Source organism: Prionailurus bengalensis, chromosome X, assembly GCF_016509475.1.
Source record: "Prionailurus bengalensis isolate Pbe53 chromosome X, Fcat_Pben_1.1_paternal_pri, whole genome shotgun sequence".
Lineage (NCBI taxonomy): Eukaryota > Metazoa > Chordata > Mammalia > Carnivora > Felidae > Prionailurus > Prionailurus bengalensis.
Window position 1 is genome coordinate 32,838,043 of NC_057361.1, and position 20,987 is coordinate 32,859,029.

At 40.5% G+C, this 20,987-nt stretch overlaps 1 protein-coding gene across 2 annotated transcripts in view; it reads left to right on the forward strand.

The window, feature by feature from the left end:
* The first annotated feature begins 15,690 nt into the window (after positions 1–15,690).
* The window catches only part of PRRG1 (proline rich and Gla domain 1), a 139,701-nt gene continuing 134,404 nt past the window's right edge, over positions 15,691–20,987 (forward strand). The window contains exon 1 of one of the 2 annotated variants that reach the window (XM_043571446.1): positions 15,691–15,797. The gene's annotated coding sequence lies outside the window, so the exon portion shown is untranslated. The other variant, XM_043571447.1, reaches the window with a different exon arrangement.

The window sequence follows — 20,987 nt, forward strand, 5'->3', positions numbered from 1 at the left end:
CCTAAGACATTTTAAGAAATATGAATATTGGTTCTGTAGATAATCTAAAGTTTTAAGTAAGCTAATTTTCAGACAAATGTCAGTCATAGGCATTATGTAACTAACTTTGGTAGTCTATAGCCAAAAGACATTCCCTGTATTCTGATGAGACCCAGTAAATGTGCATAGAAAAAAAAAGAGTTCATTATTTAACATATCCTAAGTATGCCACACTTTATTCAGTATTTTTCCAACATTTTACTATACGTTTTTCAAACATACAGGAAAGTGGGAAGAATTGTACAGTGAACACTCACCACCTAGATTCTACAAATAACATTTAACTTTAGTTGCTTTATCACATTTATCAGTCTCTCCATTTCGCTATCCTTGAATCAGTCCAAATTACTTATTTATTTGTTTAATATTTATTTATTTATTTATTTTGACAGAGAGAGCGCGCAAGCACACATGAGCCAAGGAGGGGCAGAGAGAGAGGGAGACAGAAAATCCTAAGCAGGCTCCATGATGTCAGTGTAGAGCTCAACTCAGGGTTTGATCTCATGAACCATGAGACCATGACCTGAGCTGAAACCAAGAGTAAGATGTTTAACGTACTGAGCCACCCAGGTGCCCCCCAAATTATTTTTAATGTATTTGAAGGTAAATTCTATACATCAGTATATTTCTGCAAAATACACTAGATTTAATTAGAGTTTAATTTTTTTGAGGTAAAATTTCCTTTTTTAAAAAGCTTATTTATTATTTTGAGAGAGAGAGCATGCACGAACAAGCAAGGGAGCAGCAGAGAGAGAAAGAAAGAGAGAGAATGCCAAGCAGGCTCCATGCTGCCAGCACACCAGCACAGAGCCCCAGGCAGGGCTCAAACCCACAAATAGTGAGATCATGACCTGAGCCAAAACCAAGAGTTAGACACTTAACCTACTGAGCCACCCAGGTGTCCCTTGAGGTAAAATTTCTATATGATGTCATGCAAATGTCTTGAGTGTACCATTCAAGGAGTTTCCATAAATGAACAAATCTGTGCAATCAGAATGTAGAATGCTAATACCATCTCGTAAAGTTATCTTGTGCCCCCTTACCACTTCTCAGTCTTCTAATACTCCACAGGAAAATATCATTCTCTTTTTTCCTACCACAGATGAATTTTAACTGCTCTAGAAATTAATATAAATACATACTCTTTCACGTAAGGCTTTCTTCACTCAGCATATTTTTTTTCTGATTCATCCACATTGTTACTTTTTTCAGTAGTTCTTTCCTTTTTATGGCTGAGTAATATCTCATTGTGTGAAGATGCCTCATTTAATTTAGCCATTGTCTTACTGATGGAGGCCTGTGTTTCCAATTTCAGGCTGCTGTGAACCTTCTTCTAAGAGTCTTTGTGTAGATATTTTTTTCATTTCTCTTGATGAGAGGACTCATCAAGATTATAGGGTAGGCTTATGTATAGTTTTAGAAGAAATTGCCAAATCTTTCTCTAAAGTAGTTGTATGGTATTACATTCCCACCAACCATGTATGAGTGTTCCAATGGCTCCATATTTTTACTAACATTCAGTGGTGGTAGTCTTTACAATTTTGACCAAACTGATGGGTGTGTTTTGTTAGCCACTTGTGGTTTTATTGTGCATTTTTGCTGATGACTAATGGTCTTGGACACAGTGTCATGTGCTCTTTGGACATTTGTGTCTCTTCCTTTGTGAGGGTTCTACTCAACTTTTTTGTTCATTTTCAAATTATTTACTTTTATTGTTTCCAGAATTCTGTATGCATATTGATACCAGTACTTTGTGAGTTATATGTTTTGCAAGTTTTTCTCCCAGCCTGAAGATTTTTCATTAATTTTCTAAATGATGCCTTTCAATGAACCAAAGTTTTAAATTTTTATGTGGACTAATTTATCATTATTTTCATTTATGGTTATTGCTTTCTTCTATGTTAGAACCTTTGTCTACCCCAAGTCACAAAAATAATCTATGTTTTCAAATAAGAGATTTATAGTTTTACTGTTTATATTTAGGTCTATGTTCCATCTCAAATTAGTTCTGTTTATGGTGCGAGGTAGGAATTGCATTTTATTTCTTTATATATTAATACCCAGTTCCAGCATTATTCATAGAAATGTACTTCTTGTTCTCAATGAGTTACCTTGGCTATGTTGTCAAAAAGCAAATGACCATACAAGTGGGAGGACATTTCTGGGCTCTCTGTTCAATTCTGTTGATATTTTTATTGATCATCATGCCACACTATTTTGATTAGTATGACATTATAGTAGGTCTTAAAAGTCAGTTATTATGAGTCCCCTAAGTTTGTTCTTCATTTTCAAAATTGCTTTGGATAATTTAGATTATTCCTTTACAGTTTCATATCCTTTAATTTCCTATATACATAATTTCCTATATACATAATCAGTTTGGCTATTTTTTGTTAAGTCTGCTGGGATTATTACTGGGAGTGTGTTGACTCTAAAATCAAAATTGGGAGAAATATATCTTAACATTGAGTTTTCCAATCCATGAACATGGTATATCTTTCAATTTAGTTAGGTCTTGCTGAATTTCTCTCAGCAGTATTTGGTACTTTATAATAAAGAGGTCTTACCTATCTTTTGTTAATTTTTTCCCTATTTAATAGTTTCTGATGTTATTGTAAATCAAATGGGTTTTAAATTGTATTTTCTAATTGTGTGCTAACATATAAAACAACTGATTTTTATATTATTTAATTTCCAAATATAGTTGATCCTTGAACAACATGGGTTTGAAGTGCATGGGTCCACTTAGATGTAATTTTTTTAAGGCACATACTTTTTTTTCTTAGATTTTTAAAAATGTTTTATTTATTTTTGGAGGGGGGAGGGGCAGAGAGAAAGGGGGGCAGAGGATCCGAAGAGGGCTCTGCAGCAGTGAGCCTGATACAGGGCTTGAACTCATGAACCATGAGATCATGATCTGAGCTGAAGTTGGTTGCTCAACCAACTGAGCCATCCTGGTGCCCCAGATTTTATTTTTTTGAGTAATCTCTACACCCAATGTGGGGCTTGAATTCACAGCCCCAAGATCAAGAGTCATATGCTCTAACGACTGAACTAGCCAGGTGCTCTGCAAATTTGTTTTGATAAAGGACAGTACTTTAAGTGTACTTTCCCTTTCTTATAATCATCTTAATGGCATTTTATTTCCTTCAGCTTGCTTTATTGTAAGAATACCATATACAATACATATAACATGCAAAATATGTGTTCATCGACCATTTATGTTATTGGTGAGGTCACCAGTCAACAGTAGGCTATTAGTGGTTTAAATTTGGGGGAGTTAAAAGTTATGTGTGGATTTTCAACTGTATAGCAAGGGGTGGAGGTTGGTGCCCCAATCCTCTGTGTTGTTCAAGGGTCAACTGTATGTGAATTTTGTCTAGCTATCATATTGTATTCATTGCTAATTTAATTTCATTGTAGTCAGAGGACATACTCTGCATGATTTCAATTCTTTTAAGTTTATTGACACCGGTTGTATGGCCTATCATATGAGCAATCATGCTACCTGTATGTTTATCAAAAATTTTCAAGAAGATACAAAAGAAATACAAAAAATAAACCCTTTCTTGTAATTTATCAAACCACTTAGGAGTTAAAAATATAAACACATGGAACAATATGTCAAATACAGGTAAAACTAAAATTATATCACTTGTGTGAATTAAGCACATAAGTGATGAAAAATTCTTTTTAAAAAAATGTTTAGTGGGGTGCCTGGGTGGCACAGTCAAGCCTCTGACTTCGACTCAGGTCATGATCTCACGGTTCGTGAGTTCGAGCCCAGCATCAGGCTCTCTGATGACAGCTCAGAGCCTGGAGCCTGCTTCAGAGTCTGTATCTCTCTCTCTCTCTCCCTTTGCCCTCACCTGCTCACACTTTATTTCTCTCTCTCTCAAAAATTAAATAAACATTACAAATTTTTTTTAAATGTTTATTTAATTTTTGAGAGAGAGAGAGCACAAGCTGGGGGCGGACAGAGAGAAAGCGGAACAGAGAACCTGAAGCAAGCTCTGTGCTGACAGCAGAGAGCCCAATGCAGGGCTCAAACTCATGAACTGCAAGATCATGACCCAAGCTGAAGTCAGATGCTTAACCGACTGAGATACCTCAGCACACCAGCAATGAAAAGTTCTAAAGAAAAGGATTGGTTAAGCAAGATGGTGGAGCAGCTTAGAAGTTCTCAGCTTGTCTCTTCCCTGAAATGCAGCTAGATCAGCACCAAACCATTCTGCACACCTAGAAGACTGATCTGAGGATTAACACAACAATCCATATAACTTGAGCCACAGAACTTGGCAGGTGCGTGGTATGGAGAGGTGAATTGTGGGAGAGAAAAGACACAGAGGGTAGGGAGCTGTTTTTGCAGAGAGAGGATAAATAAAGAGGGACAGAGTGCTGTGCACCTGGAGAATGCAGGAAAAACATTCTCCTGAAAGTAGCTGGAGAGAAAGAGAGTGAAAATACAAGGAACTGAACAAGAAATCAGTTCCCCAAAACCATTGACACAGAGAAAGGAGAGGGTCTCAATACCACAGGACTCTATAAATGGTGGAGCACAGAGTCTGAAGTTACAGAGCTCAGTGCCTGGTAGTGCTCTGGTGAAGAAACAGGGTGAATCCCCAAGAGCAGGCAGCGAGGTCTGAGGGGTCTGTGTGCCAAACGGGGAGCAGTTCCTCTGATTGGAGAGCATTTGGTAGAAGCCATACAGCAACCCCCCATAGGCAAAGGTCCTATCGGACCCCAGAGAGCAACCATGTTTACTGGTATTGGGACAAAGACATCAGAGTATGCTGAAACCTAGTGCTGGCTGTGTGTTGTGATTTGCCATAATCTCTGCCACTGTGTGATTGCACAAACATTTTCTGGTGCAGGTCAGCACCCAGCCATTGGTCAGCAAGACCCTCCCCAAGAGAGTCGGGGTGGGTCCAAGCTGCAGGGGTCTCTGAAGTAAGGGATTTTGAAACACAGCCCCATCTGAGATAAAACCCTGGAGGGAGGTGCCACCTGGCAGGTTGACTGCTTGGACATGGACAGTGGTGAAGTGGAGTGAACAGAGGCCTGAGACAAAGAAGGGGTGCTTGACTGCAGGTCGGTGAGAGCGCAAAGTTCCTGTGCCAGGGACTAGAAAGCTGGGTGAACCATTTCCACCTCTCCCACACACAAGCATACATGTGCCCACGCATGTGCACCACACTGATCCACCCTGGTAAGCTAACCAGGGCCACCTAGTGGAAAATGGAGCTAGTAAACCAAGCCCCGCCCAACTGTGCCCTCCAAGCATATCCCCTAGCCAACTAGCACAAGCCTCTCTGCCAGCTTAGTGTACAGACTATAGAGGGCTTCATAGTTTGAGTTCTAGGAGAAACTGTGTGTAACTTCATTCTGGTTTCACTCTTTTCACTGGTTCATCTATTAGATTTTTTTGGTTATGCTTTCTTTTTGCTTCTGTCTTTGTTTAAATGTTTTTTTTTTCTTTTTTCCCCCCTACTTTCTTTTTCTTGGGTACAGAAAGAGAAACATTTATTTTTCTTTTGTTTTTTTTTTAATTGAAAAAAAATTTTACTATGTTACTTATTTTTTGTAAAATTTTTATTCTATTTCACATTCTTTATTTCATTTTATTCTATTTTATTATATGCACTTTTTAATTTTTAATTTTTTTTGTACTTTGTTTCTTTTCTTTCTTTTATTTCCCATTTTTCACTATTTTATCAAATTACAGTGCAAAACTTTCCTAATCTGGGGAAGAACACAGACATCAAAATCCAAGAAACACAGAGAACTCCCATTAGATTTAACAAAACCCGACCATAAACCAGGCATATCATAGTCAACTTCACAAGATACAGACAAGGAAAGAATTATGAAAGCAGCAAGGGGAACAAAAAGTCCCTAACCTATAAGGAAAGACAGATCAGGTTCGCAGCAGACCTATCCACAGAATCTTGGCAGGCCAGAAAGGAGTAGCAAGATATATTCAATGTGCTACATTGGAAAAATATGCAGCCAAGAATTCTTTATCCAGCAAGGCTGTCATTCAAAATAGGGGAGATAAAGAGTTTCCCAGACAAACAAAAACTAAAGGAGTTCATGACCACTAAATCAGCCCTAGAAGAAATTTCACGGAGACTCTTTGGAAAAAAGATGAAACAAAACAAAATAGACCAAAAGCAACCAAGACTAGAAAGGACCAGATAACACCCCCAGAAACTCCAACTCTACAGGCAACACAATGGCACTAAATTCGTATCTTTCATTAGTCTAAATGTCAATGGACTAAATGCTCCAATCAAAAGACATAGGGTATCAGAATGGCTAAGAAAACAAGACCCACCTATATGCTGCTTACAAAAGACCCATTTTAGACCTAAAGACAACTTACAGATTGAAAGTAAGGGGATGGAGAACCATCTATCACGCTAATGGTCACCAAAAGAAAGCTGGTATAGCCATAGTTATATTAGAAAAACTAGATTTTAAAATAAAGACTGTAACAAGAGATGAATAAGGGTATTATATCATAATTAAGGGGTCTATCCATCAAGAAGATCTAGCAATTGTAAATATTTATTCCCCTATGTGGAAGAACCCAAATAGATAAATCAATTAATCACAAACATACAGAAATCCATTAACAACAATACCATAATAGTAGGGGACCTCAACACTCTACTTGCAGCAGTGGATAGATCATCTAAGCAAAAAATCAACAAGGAAACAATGGCTTTAAAAAAAAAATTAATGAGGGGCGCCTGGGTGGCGCAGTCGGTTAAGCGTCCGACTTCAGCCAGGTCACGATCTCGCGGTCCGTGAGTTCGAGCCCCGCGTCGGGCTCTGGGCTGATGGCTCAGAGCCTGGAGCCTGTTTCCGATTCTGTGACTCCCTCTCTCTCTGCCCCTCCCTCGTTCATGTTCTGTCTCTCTGTCCCAAAAATGAATAAACTTTGAAAAAAAAATTAAAAAAAAATTAATGTTTATTTTTGTGAGACAGAGCATGAGTGGGGGAGGGGCAGAGAGAGAGGGAGACACAGAATCCGAAGCAGGCTCCAGGCTCTGAGCTGTCAGCACAGAGCCCAACGTGAGGCTCAAACTCACAAACTTTGAGATCATGACCTGAGCCGAAGTTGGATGCCCAGTCAACTGAAACAATGGCTTTGAATGACACACTGGACTGGATGGACTTAACAGATATATTCAGAAAATTTCACCCTAAAGCAGCAGAATACACATTCTTCTTGAGTGCACATGAAACATTCTCCAGAATAGATCACATAATGGGACACAAATCAGCCCTAAACAAGTACAGAAAGATCAAGATCATACCTTGCATATTTTCAGACCACAGCTCTCTGAAACTCGAAATCACCCACAAGAAAAAATCTGGAAAGACCATGAATACTTGGAGATTAAAGAATATCCTACGAAATAATGAATGGGTTAAACAAGAAACTGAAGAGGAAATTTAAAAGTACATGGAAGCCAATGAAAATGAAAATACTGCAGCCCAAAACCTCTGGAATTCAGCAAAGGTGGTCCTAAGAGGGAAGTGTATAGCAACCCAGGCATTACTAAAGAAGGAAGAAAGGTCTCAAATACAAAACGTAACCTTGTACCTTAAAGAGCTGGAAAAAGAACAGCAAAGAAAGCCCAAAACCAGAAGAAGACAGGAAATAATAAAGATTAGAGCAGAAATCAATGCTTACAAAAAAAAAAAAACAGTAGAACAGATCAATAAAACCAGAAGCTAGTTCTTTAAAAGAATTAACAAAATTGATACCCCTAGCCAGACTGATCAAAAAGAAAAAAGAAAGGACCCAAATAAAATCACTAATGAAAGAGTAGATAGAGATCACAACCAAAACTGCAGAAATAGAAACAATAATAAGAGAATTTTATGAGCAATTATATGCCAATAAATTGGGCAATCCGGAAGAAATAGACAAGTTCCTAGAAACATAGAAACTACCAACTGTAACAAGAAGAAATAGAAAATTTTAACAGACCCATAACCACTAAAGAAATTGATTCAGTAATCAAAAATCTCCCAACAAACAAGAGTCCAGGGCCAGATGGCTTTCCAGGGGAATTCTACCAAACGTTTAAGGAAAAGTTAACATCTATTTTTCTGAAGCTCTTCCAAAAAATAGAAATGGAAGGAAAACTTCCAAACTCATTCCATGAAGCTAGCATTGCCTTGATTCCAAAACCAGACAAAGACCCCACTAAAAAGGAGAACTACAGACCAATTTCCCTGATGAATATGGATGCAAAAATTCTCAAGAAGATACTAGCCAACCAGACCCAACAATACATTACAAGAATCATTCACCATGGTCAAGTGGGATTTATTACTGGGATGCAGGGCTGGTTCAATATCTGCAAATCAATCAATGGATATGTCACGCTAATAAAAGAAAGGATAAGAACCACATGATCCTCTGAATAGATGTAGAGAAAGCATTTGACAAAATACAACATCATTTCTTGATAAAAAAAAAAACCTTCAAGAAAGTAAGAAGGATCATACCTCAAGATCTTAAAAGCCATATATTAAAGACCCAATGCTAATATTATCCTCAGTGGGGAAATACTGAGAGCTTTCTCCCTAAGGTCAGGAACACAACAAGGATGTCCACTCTCACCACTGTTACTCAACATAGTGTTGGAAGTGCTAGCCTTAGCAATTAGACAACACAAAGAAATAAAAGGCATTCAAATCACCAAGGAGAATGTCAAACTTTCACTCTTTGCAGATGACGTGATACCCTATGTGGAAGACCCAAACGATTACACCAAAAAAACTGCTAGAACTGATCCATGAATTCAGCAAAGTCGCAAGACATAAAATAAATGTATAGAAATCGGTTGCATTTCTATATACCAGTAATGAAGCAGCAGAAAGAGAAATCAAGGAATCAATCCCATTTGCAATTGCACCAAAAACCATAAAATACCTAGTAATAAACCTAACCAAAGAGGTGAAAAATCCATACACTGAAAACTATCGAAAGCTTATGAAAGAAATCAAAGAAGACACACAAAAAAACGGAAAAACATTCCCTGCTCATGGATTGGAAGAACAAATATTGTTAAAATGTTGATACTACCGAAAGCAATCTATGTATTCAATGCAATCCCTATCAAAATAACACCAGCATTCTTCACAGAGCTAGTACAAACAATCCTAAAATTTGTATTGAATCAGAAAAGACCCTGAATAGCCAAACCTATTCTGAAAAAGAAACCAAAGCTGGAGGCATCACAATTCCAGACTTCAAGCTGTATTACAAAACTGTAATCATCCAGACAGTGTGGTACTGGCATAAAAACAGACACATATGCAATGGAATAGAATAGAGAACCCAGAAATGGACCCACAAACATATGGCCAACTAATGTTTGACAAAGCAGGAAAGGATATCCAATGGAAAAAAGATAGTGTCTTCAGCAAATGGTGCTGGGAAAATTGGACAGAGACATGCACAAGAATGAACCTGGACCACTATCTTACACCATACCCCAAAATAAACTCAAAATGGATGAATGACCTAAACGTAAGACAAGAAGCCATCAAAATCCTAGAGGAGAAAACAGGCAAAACCTCTTTGACCTCGGTCACAGCAACTTCTTACTTGACATGTGTCCAGAGACAAGGGAAACAAAAACAAAAATGAACTATTGGGACCTCATCAAAATAAAAAGCTTCTGCACAGCGAAGGAAACAATCAGCAAAACTAAAAGGCAACCCATGGAATGGGAGAAGATATTTGCAAATGACATATCAGATAAAGCATTAGTATCCAAAATCTATAAAGAACTTATCAAACTCAACACCCAAAAAACAACAACCCAGTGAAGAAATGGACAAAAGACATGAGTAGACACTTTTCAAAAGAAGACATACAGATGGCTAAAAGACACATGAAAAAAAAATGTTCAGCATCACTCATGAGGGAAATACAAATCAAAACCACTATGAGATACCACCTCACACCTGTCAGAATGGCTAAAATTAACAACTGAGTCAACAACAAATGTGGGCGAGGATGCGGAGAAAGAGGAACCCTTTTGCACTGCTGGGGGGAATGCAAACTGGTGTAGCCACTCTGGAAAACAGTATGGAGGTTTCTCAAAAAATTAAAAATAGAACTACCCTATGACCCAGCAATTGCCCTACTAGGTATTTATCCAAAGGATACAGGGGTGCTATTTCGAAGGGGCACATATTCCCCAATATTTATAGCAGTGCTATTGACAATAGCCAACGTTTGATAAGAGCCCAAATGTCCATCAACAGATGAATGGATAAAGAAGTTTGGTACATATATACAATGGAATATTACTTGGTGATCAAAAAGAATGAAATCTTGCCATTTGCATTATGTGGATGGAACTAGAGTGTATTATACTAAGAGAAATAAGTCAGAGAAAGACAAATATCATATGATTTCACTCATATGTGGTATTTAAGATACAAAACAGATGAATATAAAGGAAGGGAAGCAAAAATAATATAAAGACAGGGAGGGAGACAAACCATAAAAGCCTCTTGAAATACAGAGAACAAACTGGGGGTTGCTGGAGTGGTTTTGGGTGGGGGGAGATGGGCTAAATGGGTTATGGGCATAAAGGAGGGCACTTGTTGGGATAAGCACTGGCTATTATATGTAAGTGATGAATCACTAAATTCTATTCCTGAAATCATTATTACACTATATGTTAACTAACTTGGATATAAATTAATAATAATAATAACAAAAGAAAAGGATTTGTCAGAGTAGGGATTCATTCAGAGTGAGCATCCCTCCACTCTGTAGACATCAGTGTTTGAGCCAATTCTTTTTTCTTAATGTTTATTTTTGAGAGAGAGAGAGAGAGTGAGTGAGCCAGCAGGGGAGGGACAGAGAGGGAGGGAGACACAGAATCTGAAGCAGCCTCCAGGCTCCAAGCCCAGAGCCCAATATGGGGCTTGAACTCACAAACCACAAGATCATGACCTGAGCCAAATTTGGACACTCAACCTACTGAGCCACCCAGTTGCTTCTTGAGCCAATTCTTGAAACAGGTGTTGGAGATAAACTATTGAATTGGAAATTGGAGCACTAATAAATGAAATGACTTAACATATGGGATTTTAAAAAAGTTGGGCAAGTCATAAACAGAAAACAGCATGGAATCTCCTTCCTTCCCTATATTTCTTCTCCTTTTTTCTACAAGAATGTTTTTCTAATCTTGTATGTGTCAGGCTTTGTGATTAATGTCAGAGGAGTACTGCCCCTCCTCTCAAAGAGTTCTCAGTAAAGAAGGAGATTCAGGCATAAATGAGTTAAGACATAAGCGTTAAGAATAAGGGGGATGCAAGTACTGTGCTAGCAAGGTGAGTGGAAATAACTAATTTACTTTGCATGCTGTGGCACTAGGAAGACTTTACATATTGGCTGTATTTTGAGCTGGATCTTTAAAAATGTGTCTGCCATACAGAGAGAATAGAAAAGTCCTACCAGCATGAGAGTATAAGGTAAATATAGAGAGTAGCTTATCATGTATATGATGGGTTGGGGTGTGAGTTTGCAAAAATGCGCTAGAGCCAAACAATTAGAAAATTTGTGCTTGGGGAGCTTACCTTTTATGTTAAAGTGGGTAGGAGTCATGAAATGTTTTTAGGAAATACAGTGGCTTAATCATATTTGTTTTTGTAAAGCTATCTTGTGGAATTCAGAAGGGTGGATTGGATTTGGAAGAAACTAAAGACAGGGAAACTAGTTGGGAGACCATGTTGTAGGTCAGGCGATTAATGATGAATCAGGCAGGACAGAGGGATTAAGATGTGAGACATATACAAGGTAGAGTGAATCAACAACTGAGGATAGAAAAGAAGGGATCATGGGTGGGGTGCTTGGATGGCTCAGTCAGCTGGGCGACTGGCTCTGTATTTCGGCTCAGGTCATGGTCTCACAGTTTGTGAGATGGAGCCCTGCATTGGGATTCTCTCTCTTTCTCTCTCTCTCTCTCACAAAATCAATAAATATTTAAAAAATAAGGGATCAGGGGTGACTTTAATATTTCTAATGTATGTGATGGGATGCATGGTGGTTTCATTAAGAAGGAAAGAAAATGCAGAAGGAAAGGCAGAAGAAAAATTGAGTTTTGTGTCTTATAAATTGAGGAGGAATTATCCATTCATCAGCTGTAACTACAGATCTGAAGATGAGGAGAAGGCTGAGGGCTAGAGATTTGATTGGCAAGTCATTAAGATTTATTTGATATCAGTTAAGCCGGGAACTAGCTCTATACCCAACTGGTGTGTCTTAGGGAGACTGAAGTATTGAATGAGGATTAGGCTGTGGTAACTTGTGAGGCCCCTCTGGGCCTTTGAGTAAATATTAAGAGGAAGGAGTGGTTGAAGAATATGGGATAACCAGGAGATGCAGTGCTAGTGAAGTAGAGCTGGAATACCAACTCTGACCATTTGGTTCCTAAACTTGCCTTATTTCTTACACAAGAGGTGTATCATAAAACGATAACTGGATGAAAATTAAGCTCACATCATGTATTACTTAGAACATTCTGGGGTTTATGCAAGAGAAAATAATTTGAACTAGCTTCAGTTAAATAAGACATTCTTATGAGAATGCAGTAGTACCTCACAGAAGCCACGGGTAAGAATGTGATTATAACTAGGAGGCAGACCACCATTGAGGATCTAGGCGGTCTTATGTTACATGGCAAAGGGGAATTAAAGGTACAGATGGAATTAAGGTTGCTAATCAACCTAAAGTAAGATTATTTGAGATTATCTGACAGGCCCAATATAATCATAAGGGACCTTAAATGTGGAAGAGGTCGGCAGAATTGTCAGTGTATCAGAGTAATGTCAGTGCTGTCTTTGAAGATGGAAGGGGGCCATAAACCAAGGAAGTTGCCTCTAAAATGTGGAGAAGTCAAGAAGGATTCTCCCTAGAACCACAAATTCCATAAAGGAATTCAACTCTGCTGACACCTTGATTTTAGCTCAGTGTGACCCTTTTCAGACTTCTGACCTCTGGAGCTATAATAAATTTGTGTTGTGCTAAGCCACTAAAGTTTGTGGTTATTTATTTTTTTACAGCAGCCACAGAAAACTATTATTAAGAATGGTTAATACTTGAATAAGAGAGAGAGATAAAAGATAACTCCAAGGCTGTATTTCTTATGCAGTTGTTCCATGGTGACCTTTAAAAAAAAAAATCTGTCCAGCAACTTTTCTCTTGTTCCAGAAATAGCATCTTCCCCCCACACTTTGTTTTTATTTTGTCCTCCAACTGTGGTTCTACTGGGGGTGCCATTCTTTTTTCTTTTTTTAAGATTGATTTGTTTGTTTATTTATTTATTTATTTAGAGCAAGAGCAAGTGAGGAGGGGCAGAGAGAGACACAGAGAGAGAATCTCAAGCAGGCCACATGATCAGTGCAGAACCTGATGCTCATGAACTGTGAGATCATGTCCTGAACTGAAATCAAGAGTGGGATGCTCATCCGACTGAGCCACCCAGGCACCCCTGGGGGTGTCATTATTATGTCATAGATATACTTTTTCTCTGAGAATGGTTATTTTACTTCATCTTACCCAATCATGCTCCTTATCTGGTGTTCTAAAAATTGGAACTGAGGGAAGAGAGGCCCATTCTGTCTGGTAACAACGTGACAGGTGTGAGCCCACAGTTTATCAGAGACCACGGTTCTAAGCCTGCAGAACATGACTTTCAGAGGTTCCAAAGGAATGACCCTGTCCAGAGAGGCTGGGTTGAGAGCCTAACCTGGAATTTGAAGCATTGCCGCTACTTGTTCTATTTATTCTTTTTTTTTTAACGTTTATTTATTTTTGAGACAGAGAGAGACAGAGCATGAACGGGGAAGGGGCAGAGAGAGAGGGAGACACAGAATCAGAAGCAGGCTCCAGGCTCTGAGCCATCAGCCCAGAGCCTGACGCGGGGCTCGAACCCACGGACCGCGAGATCGTGACCTGAGCTGAAGTCGGACGCTTAACCGACTGAGCCACCCAGGTGCCCCTGTTCTATTTATTCTTAAAGCCAATCATAGACTTACCCCTTCACAGCTTGGGTTACACAATAAGTTTCTCTTTTTTGCCTAAGATACTTCATTTTACTTTTGGTCACTTTAATCAAAATATCCTGACAAACTCAGACACAAAATAAGAAAATAAACCCATAATTGAATGAAAGTTTGTGAACATATATACACATCTATTAAGAATGCAAAAATTACCTTTTTTAACCCAGTGGTTTTTGGGGGGCACCTTCTGTATGTGAAACATTTTATTAGTGAAATGAATAGGACAAAGTCCATTTCCAGGCATTCACAGATTTATTCATCCTACAGTCTGTGTTTATGTTTACCAATGTACATACCCTCCTGTAATATGTCCTCACTACAATCCCCCTGTACTTATTTGACAAATGCAAAATAGAAATGAGTTCAAGAAGGTCTGGTTTGTAAAATACACAAATGGAAGGACCACAAAGGTTAATGGGGAGAATTTCAGGATATTCAGATCTCTAAGGGCAATTACCAGACTCTCCCCAAAAATGCTGCCATCACAGTCAAAACAGTTGCTAGGCAGGACTAGGGGTGTGGCCTTGTGACAATTCTTTTATTCTTAATAAGCCAAATGTTTCTCAATTCTATAACTAAAGTAAAAAGAAGAAAGGAAAAGTAATTTGGAATATATCACTTTAGGCCCACAGGACAAGGCATGTTGGATTCACTCAGGTGTGTTTGTTTTAATAGCTGATCTGAAGGCACGTGAGATACCCCAGCTGACCAGACTCTAAACAGAAAAGCAAAGAACTTAAAACTAAGCACGCATGCAGCATGGAATAATAATCAAGTTAGGCTTCTTAAAATGCTAAATGCCATAAAACCTGAAACCATTAGGGCAAAGTTCACACAACAACACAGGCCGAAAATTCTGTTTCTCAGACAGGCTTTTAGAAGGTTCAAATTCTAAGGTGCTACCTAAAAAGTAGGGTCAAAGATGCGTCTTATTTGAGAACCCGTGTTCTTCTTCCCAAGATATTTGGGTAGGCTTATTCAACTCTCTTTTTAAGAAAAAGCGGATTATTGTCACCGCAAGTGCAGAAACAGCAGCAACAGTTCTCAGGGAAAGGGCTCAGCTTTAACAGCTGTCTCTAGTTGGATAATCACCCACTACATTCTGGGCTGGCACACAGCAGAGTCACGTTAACGAGGATACACTGCACAGGAGGTCTGTACATGAGATATCCCTAAATTCCTCACCTCTGGAGGGCGGATAATATGTGGGGAGATAGGCGTGCAAAAGGGTAAAAGGCTAGCTAGGAAGGATCCAAGGTGGCTCCAGGGAGAGGCGTGGTGGCCCCCGGGGACTGACTAGCTTGGCCTCGCGCCAAACGGGCTTTCTTGAGGATGAGTGTGGGGGTGCACCGAGAGGACTCGACAACTTCTCTGCCTGTGTTATAAACAGACCTCAAGAATGGAAAACTCCAGCCCAGTTCCCGGAGCACTCGGTTTTCCGGACCCAGGCAGCCGCGGCTCCGCCCCTCGGTTTCCCACCCCGCCTGGCCACGCCTCTCCTCTCCTAACCCGGCCCGGGCCCCGCCCCCGCCACCTCCCACCACCATTCCCTTCGGCTCCTCGTTCCTGCTAGGTTCGGCAGCAGTGGGAGCGCGCAGGCGCGGCTGGAGGCTCGCAGAGCGCAGAGTAGCGGCGCGGAGCGCGCGGTAAGTGAGGTGTTGGCGCCGGGATTGTGGCTGGGGAACCAGGTTCGCGCCGAACATCCCGGCAAGGTTCGGGGAGTGTGCGGGTGAGTGCCCGGGGAATCTTCGGTCCCGGGAAGAGAAATTGGCCGGACGTGAGGCAGGGGGAGTTGGCCGCGCTGCCTAAGAGTGTCCAGCTCCGGCCGCGTGGGGAGCGGAGTACGTGGTGGCGGGAGTGGGTGAGGGTTTGTGTGAGGAGAAAAATAGGAGGGAAGGGCTCTAGAGACTGAAGTCCTTACTCAGGCTTGGCAGGACCGGGAGGCTCGCCAAGGGCGCTGGAGGGTGTCCCAGCTTCAAGTTCAGTATCCCCTTCTGGGTGCCCCTGAGCGGCGTCCCGGGCCCATCCCTTCCCCCGCCCCGCCTCTCAGAGTGCGGAGTTGCCAGGAACGTTCCTGGTTTGGGGGGAGAGGATTTGGGGAAGGTAGGCTCTCGCCCCTGGCTAGTGCCAAGGAGGGCGTGGCGTTCGTGTGACTTTCCTTCACCCCGCCTCCGGGAATGTGTCCGTCTTCTGGTACATTGTGCTCATGGACTTTTTAACAAAGGCTATGACTGTTTTCTAGGCAGTGGCGGGTGACAGCGGGGCGGGTCAGTGGGAGGGGGGCGCGTACGAGGTCGCGGTGTGGTCCTGGGGGACGGGGGCGGGGGCCGGCGTGGAAGGAGTGGAAGGAAGGGAACAACCTTCCTGCCTCAGCTTTTTCCTTCTTCCTGGTCCGCTGATTTTGATCAGTGGTAAGAACAGCCTCAAGAGGGATATGATTGGAAATCAGTGTGTGTTCGGACTCTGGCTGCAGCCGTTGGTTTTGTAACTGTGCTGTTAATGTATTTTCTAAGTGTCCCTTCAGAAGGAGAAAAACGAAACTAATGAAATCGAAGAGGAAATAATTGAACGAAAGGGTGAAGAGGTGGAGTGTCAAAACTTAGAGCTAAATTAATGCCTTCTGGTAGTCATAGTATAAATAAAGCCAGACTTTGAAGGATGTGAAGGTGTGCAAGTCAGGGGAAGTGAGGAGATTAGGGTGCTGTTGATTGTTTCAATCAAGAGGGAATTATTGGATGTGTGTGTGTGAAGGTGTTGCCAAGTTCTTGGACAGACTCACTTTAGAACCGTTACAAATGATACTGAGAATATAAAACACTAGGGCAAATACTGTAATATTGGATAAGGTTCCAGGGCTTTCATTTGCAAAATTAGAGTCTTTATGAAAAGTAGTATGTGTGTTTTCAAGCATAAATGTTGATTTTTTTACTCATCTGTTTAACTTAATACAACAAAACAAACAACTTCTTCCTCCTCCACCCCTTTCCCTTGATTGTGAATCCTGTTTTATAAACATTTAACTTTCAGATCTAAAGTGTTTAAAGGCACCCCCACCCCCAAAGTGAATAGGATTTCTTCATGTGTTGTCATTTTACTCTTTCTTTATCTGTTATTTTAAGTTAAATTCCATGAACATTACCAATTTTGGGGAGGGAGGTGTTTCGGATACCTTTTCCTTTTCCAGTGCTTAATGAACCCTTGTTCCTCCTTTCAGACTCAGCCCAAATTTTTCTTGGAAAAATTTGCAAACTCTCCCAGAATGAATTAATTGCCCTCTTTTCTGTTAAACTAATACCATTGGTCTTATTTCTCTCTTGGAACTAGAACCTCAGTCTTCTGTGCTACCCCAAAACCTAGGGCTTCTGGGTATGTATTAAGTGCCTAATAAATGCACTTACATGTAGATGTTAATAAATGCTGTTAGAAGATAATTCATATTGTATAAAGTTAATGGGATAATAAAAGAAATGCAGAATACTGAAATTATATGTAATTGAATGACATTATTTGGAATGTGGATAAGAAAAAGTGTGGCAATAAGTCCCCATTTATTAGTCTGGTTTATCCTTCTAAAAGAGGTGGAAAAGCTTTGCAAATATAGGCAAAATAGGCATCAGAAAAGGGCAAAATTTAAAACAGGTCAGCTTCTGATACTGAAACTAGTGAAAAGTCCAACATAAAACTGAAGATTAATCTTTTGTAGAAAGACACTAACTGGGTACTGCTGTAATTTAGGAATGCAAGTGAATCAAGCTGGCCAGATGGTATCCTCTGAAGGCTAATAATGTAACTAAAGAAACTAACCTATTAGACCAATTAGAGAGTCTAATCAGTTGTGTTTAGAAGGAATACTTATAAATCTTAAGGTGGTTTGAACATTTGGCTAATGGGCCTCTTCATGTTGTAGTACCCTCAATAGGCTTGGCCCCACTATTTCTGCAGCCTGTTTTTGACATCTGTCTTAAGTCTACCATCATCATTGTCTTTACAGTCACCTTTGGCTCTTGAATTATCTTCCCTTTGCTCCCTACCACTCAAGCTCATCACCCCCTACCTAGCTTTCATCTCCTCAGTGGATTTACTGACTGGAGACAATATCATGAACAAAATGATCACTCAGTTTAGAAGTGAGTAGAATTCACACGAGTCTGAAAATGAGTCAAGATGGGCTACTTGGTTAGTCTGTCTCATCCCAGCAAAGCGGATAACTGACTTCTATTTTACTCCTTTCATTTTGTTCCCTCTTGATCTAAATGTGAAGTTTTTCTTTCTGTCACTTAAAAAAAAAATAATGTTAACCATTGTTCACCCCAAACACTTCAAGTTAGTGCCTGGTTTTTATGAGAAAACCTTGGGTCTCAGAGAGGATGAGTAGAGTCCATGAAACTTTTTAAAAGAAGTTCTACAGGGGCATGAAACTTTTTAAAAGAAGTTCTACAGGGGCACCTGGGTGGCTCAGTCGGTTAAGCTACCGACTCTTGATTTTGGATCAGGTCATGATCTCATGTTTCTTGAGTTGGAGCCCCACATCGGGCTGTGCGCTATCAGTGCTTGGGATTCTCTCTTTCCTTCTCTCTTTGCCCCTCCTTCTCTCTCTCAAAAATAAATAAACATTAAAAAAAAGCTCTGCCAAAAAAGATTGGGGGGTGCTCCTGGGTAGCTCAGCTGGTTAGGCAGGTGTGGAGCCTGCTGGGGATTCTCTCTCTCCCTCCCCTCTGCCCATCTCCTGCTCATACTCATGTATGTGCGCATGAGCTCTCTTTCTCAAAAATAAACAAATAAAGTTCTACATACATCCTTTGTGGCCTTTAGACTCGCTTACTGAAAAAGATACTCCAAACCAATGTGGTTAAGGCTTCCTTTTTTTTTTTTAAGTTTATTTATTTATTTTGAGAGAGAGAGAGTTTGTGAGCAGGGGGAGGGGCAGAGAGAGAGGGAGAGAGAGAATTTCAAGTGGGCTCCATGCCCTACTTGGGGCTCCATCCCACAAACTGTGAGGTCATGACCTAAGCCCAAATTAAGTCAGTCACTTAACTGACTGAGCTACCCAGGAGCCCCAAGTCTTCCTTCTTAAACTTTCTTCACCTAGAGTTTCCTCTTCATATTTCTATTTTTTTCCTCTCATTCTTTGTCGAGACAACCCCAGCCACTTCCACTGAGCCATCTTCTTAGGGTCTGTCCAAGACTCTCTTTCCCACTCTGTGCAGGATACAATATGATCATCAAGGGCATGGAATATGGAGGCATTTGTTAAACTTCTTTGTCAGTTTCTTCATTTATAAAAATAATGGTTATAATATTTACATGGTAAGTGAGGTCAGGAATATTACAGTTTATAATGTTTAACACCTACTAATTGCCCTAAAAATGGTACTATTGTTATTTGTTTTTTTTTTTAATTTTTTTCAATGTTTATTTATTTTTGAGAGATTGAAATGGAGTGTGAGTGGGGGAGGGTCACAGAGACAGAGGGAGACACAGAATCTGAAGCAGGCTCCAGGCTCTGAACTGTCAGGACAGAGCCCTATGCAGGGCTCGAACACACTAACAGTGAGATCATGACCTGAGCCTGAGCTGAAGTAGATGCTTAACTGACTGAGCCACCCAGGTGCCCCACGTACTATTGTTATTTGTAATTGCCATTTCTTATGAGGAATATAATTTCAGTAGCAGTTAATTCCAAAATGTGATTGTATTGGGGCACTTGGGTGACTCAGTTGGTTAGGAGTCCGACCTCAGCTCAGGTCATGATTTTGCAGTTTATGGAATTCAAGCCCTGTGTCGGGCTCTGTGCTGACAGCTCAGAGCCTGGATCCTGCTTTGGATTTTGTGTCTCCGTCTCTCTCTGTCCCTCCCCCACTCACACTTTGTCTCTTTCTCTCTCTTACAAATAAAACATTAAAAAAAATTTTTAAATGTGGTTGTATTGACATCTCCTACACTGTTCAAACTCTAGTTCTGTATTTGTAGATCCCTCCTAAAACAGGGAGGGATTATCTAAAACAGGTGGCTTAACACAGTGGTTCTCAAACATCAGTGTCACAATAATCACAATAATGCTCACTTAATTGTAAGTAAAATTGGAAGGGGAATGTGACAAAAGAGGAGTCCAAGATTTTGATCTGAGCAATTGGAAGGATGGAGTAGCCATTTAGTGAGATGTGGAAGATTGTAGGAGGAGAAACTTTGAGAGAAGGAGGATCAGGAATTCAGTATGGAGGCACCTGGGTGACTCACTGGGTTGAGTGCCTCTTGATTTTGGCTCAGGTCATAATCCCAGGGTTGTGGGATTGAGTCCCTTGTTGGCTCTGTGCTGAATATGGAGCCTGCTTGAGATTCGCCCTCACCCTTGCCCTCCCCATCCCCTCCCCTGCCTCCCTCCCTCCCTCCCTCCCTCCCTCCCTCCCTCCCCCCCTCTCCATCCCTTTGCCCCTTTCCCTTGCTCCTGAGTGTGCTTTATCTAAAATAAATAAATGAATAAAAAGTTCAGTACTGTGCATGCTGAGTTCAAGATGACTTTGATATGTGGATGGAATTCAGGAGAGAGGTATGTGTAGACAGGAAGCTCTGGGAATGGATCAAATCATTACAAGGAAAGAGAAGAGGACACTCCTTTGCTTTAAAAAAATATTAATGAACTACTTTTAGAGGACTTTAGGTTCACAGCAAAATTAAGCATAACATACAGAGAGTTCCCATATACCCCCCCCCCCCCCCCCCCCCCCCCCCCCCCCCCGTCCCTAGACACAAACAACCTCCTCCACATCAACATCCTGCAACACAGAGGTACATTTGTTACAATTGATGAACTTACATTGACACATTTTGTTTTTTAT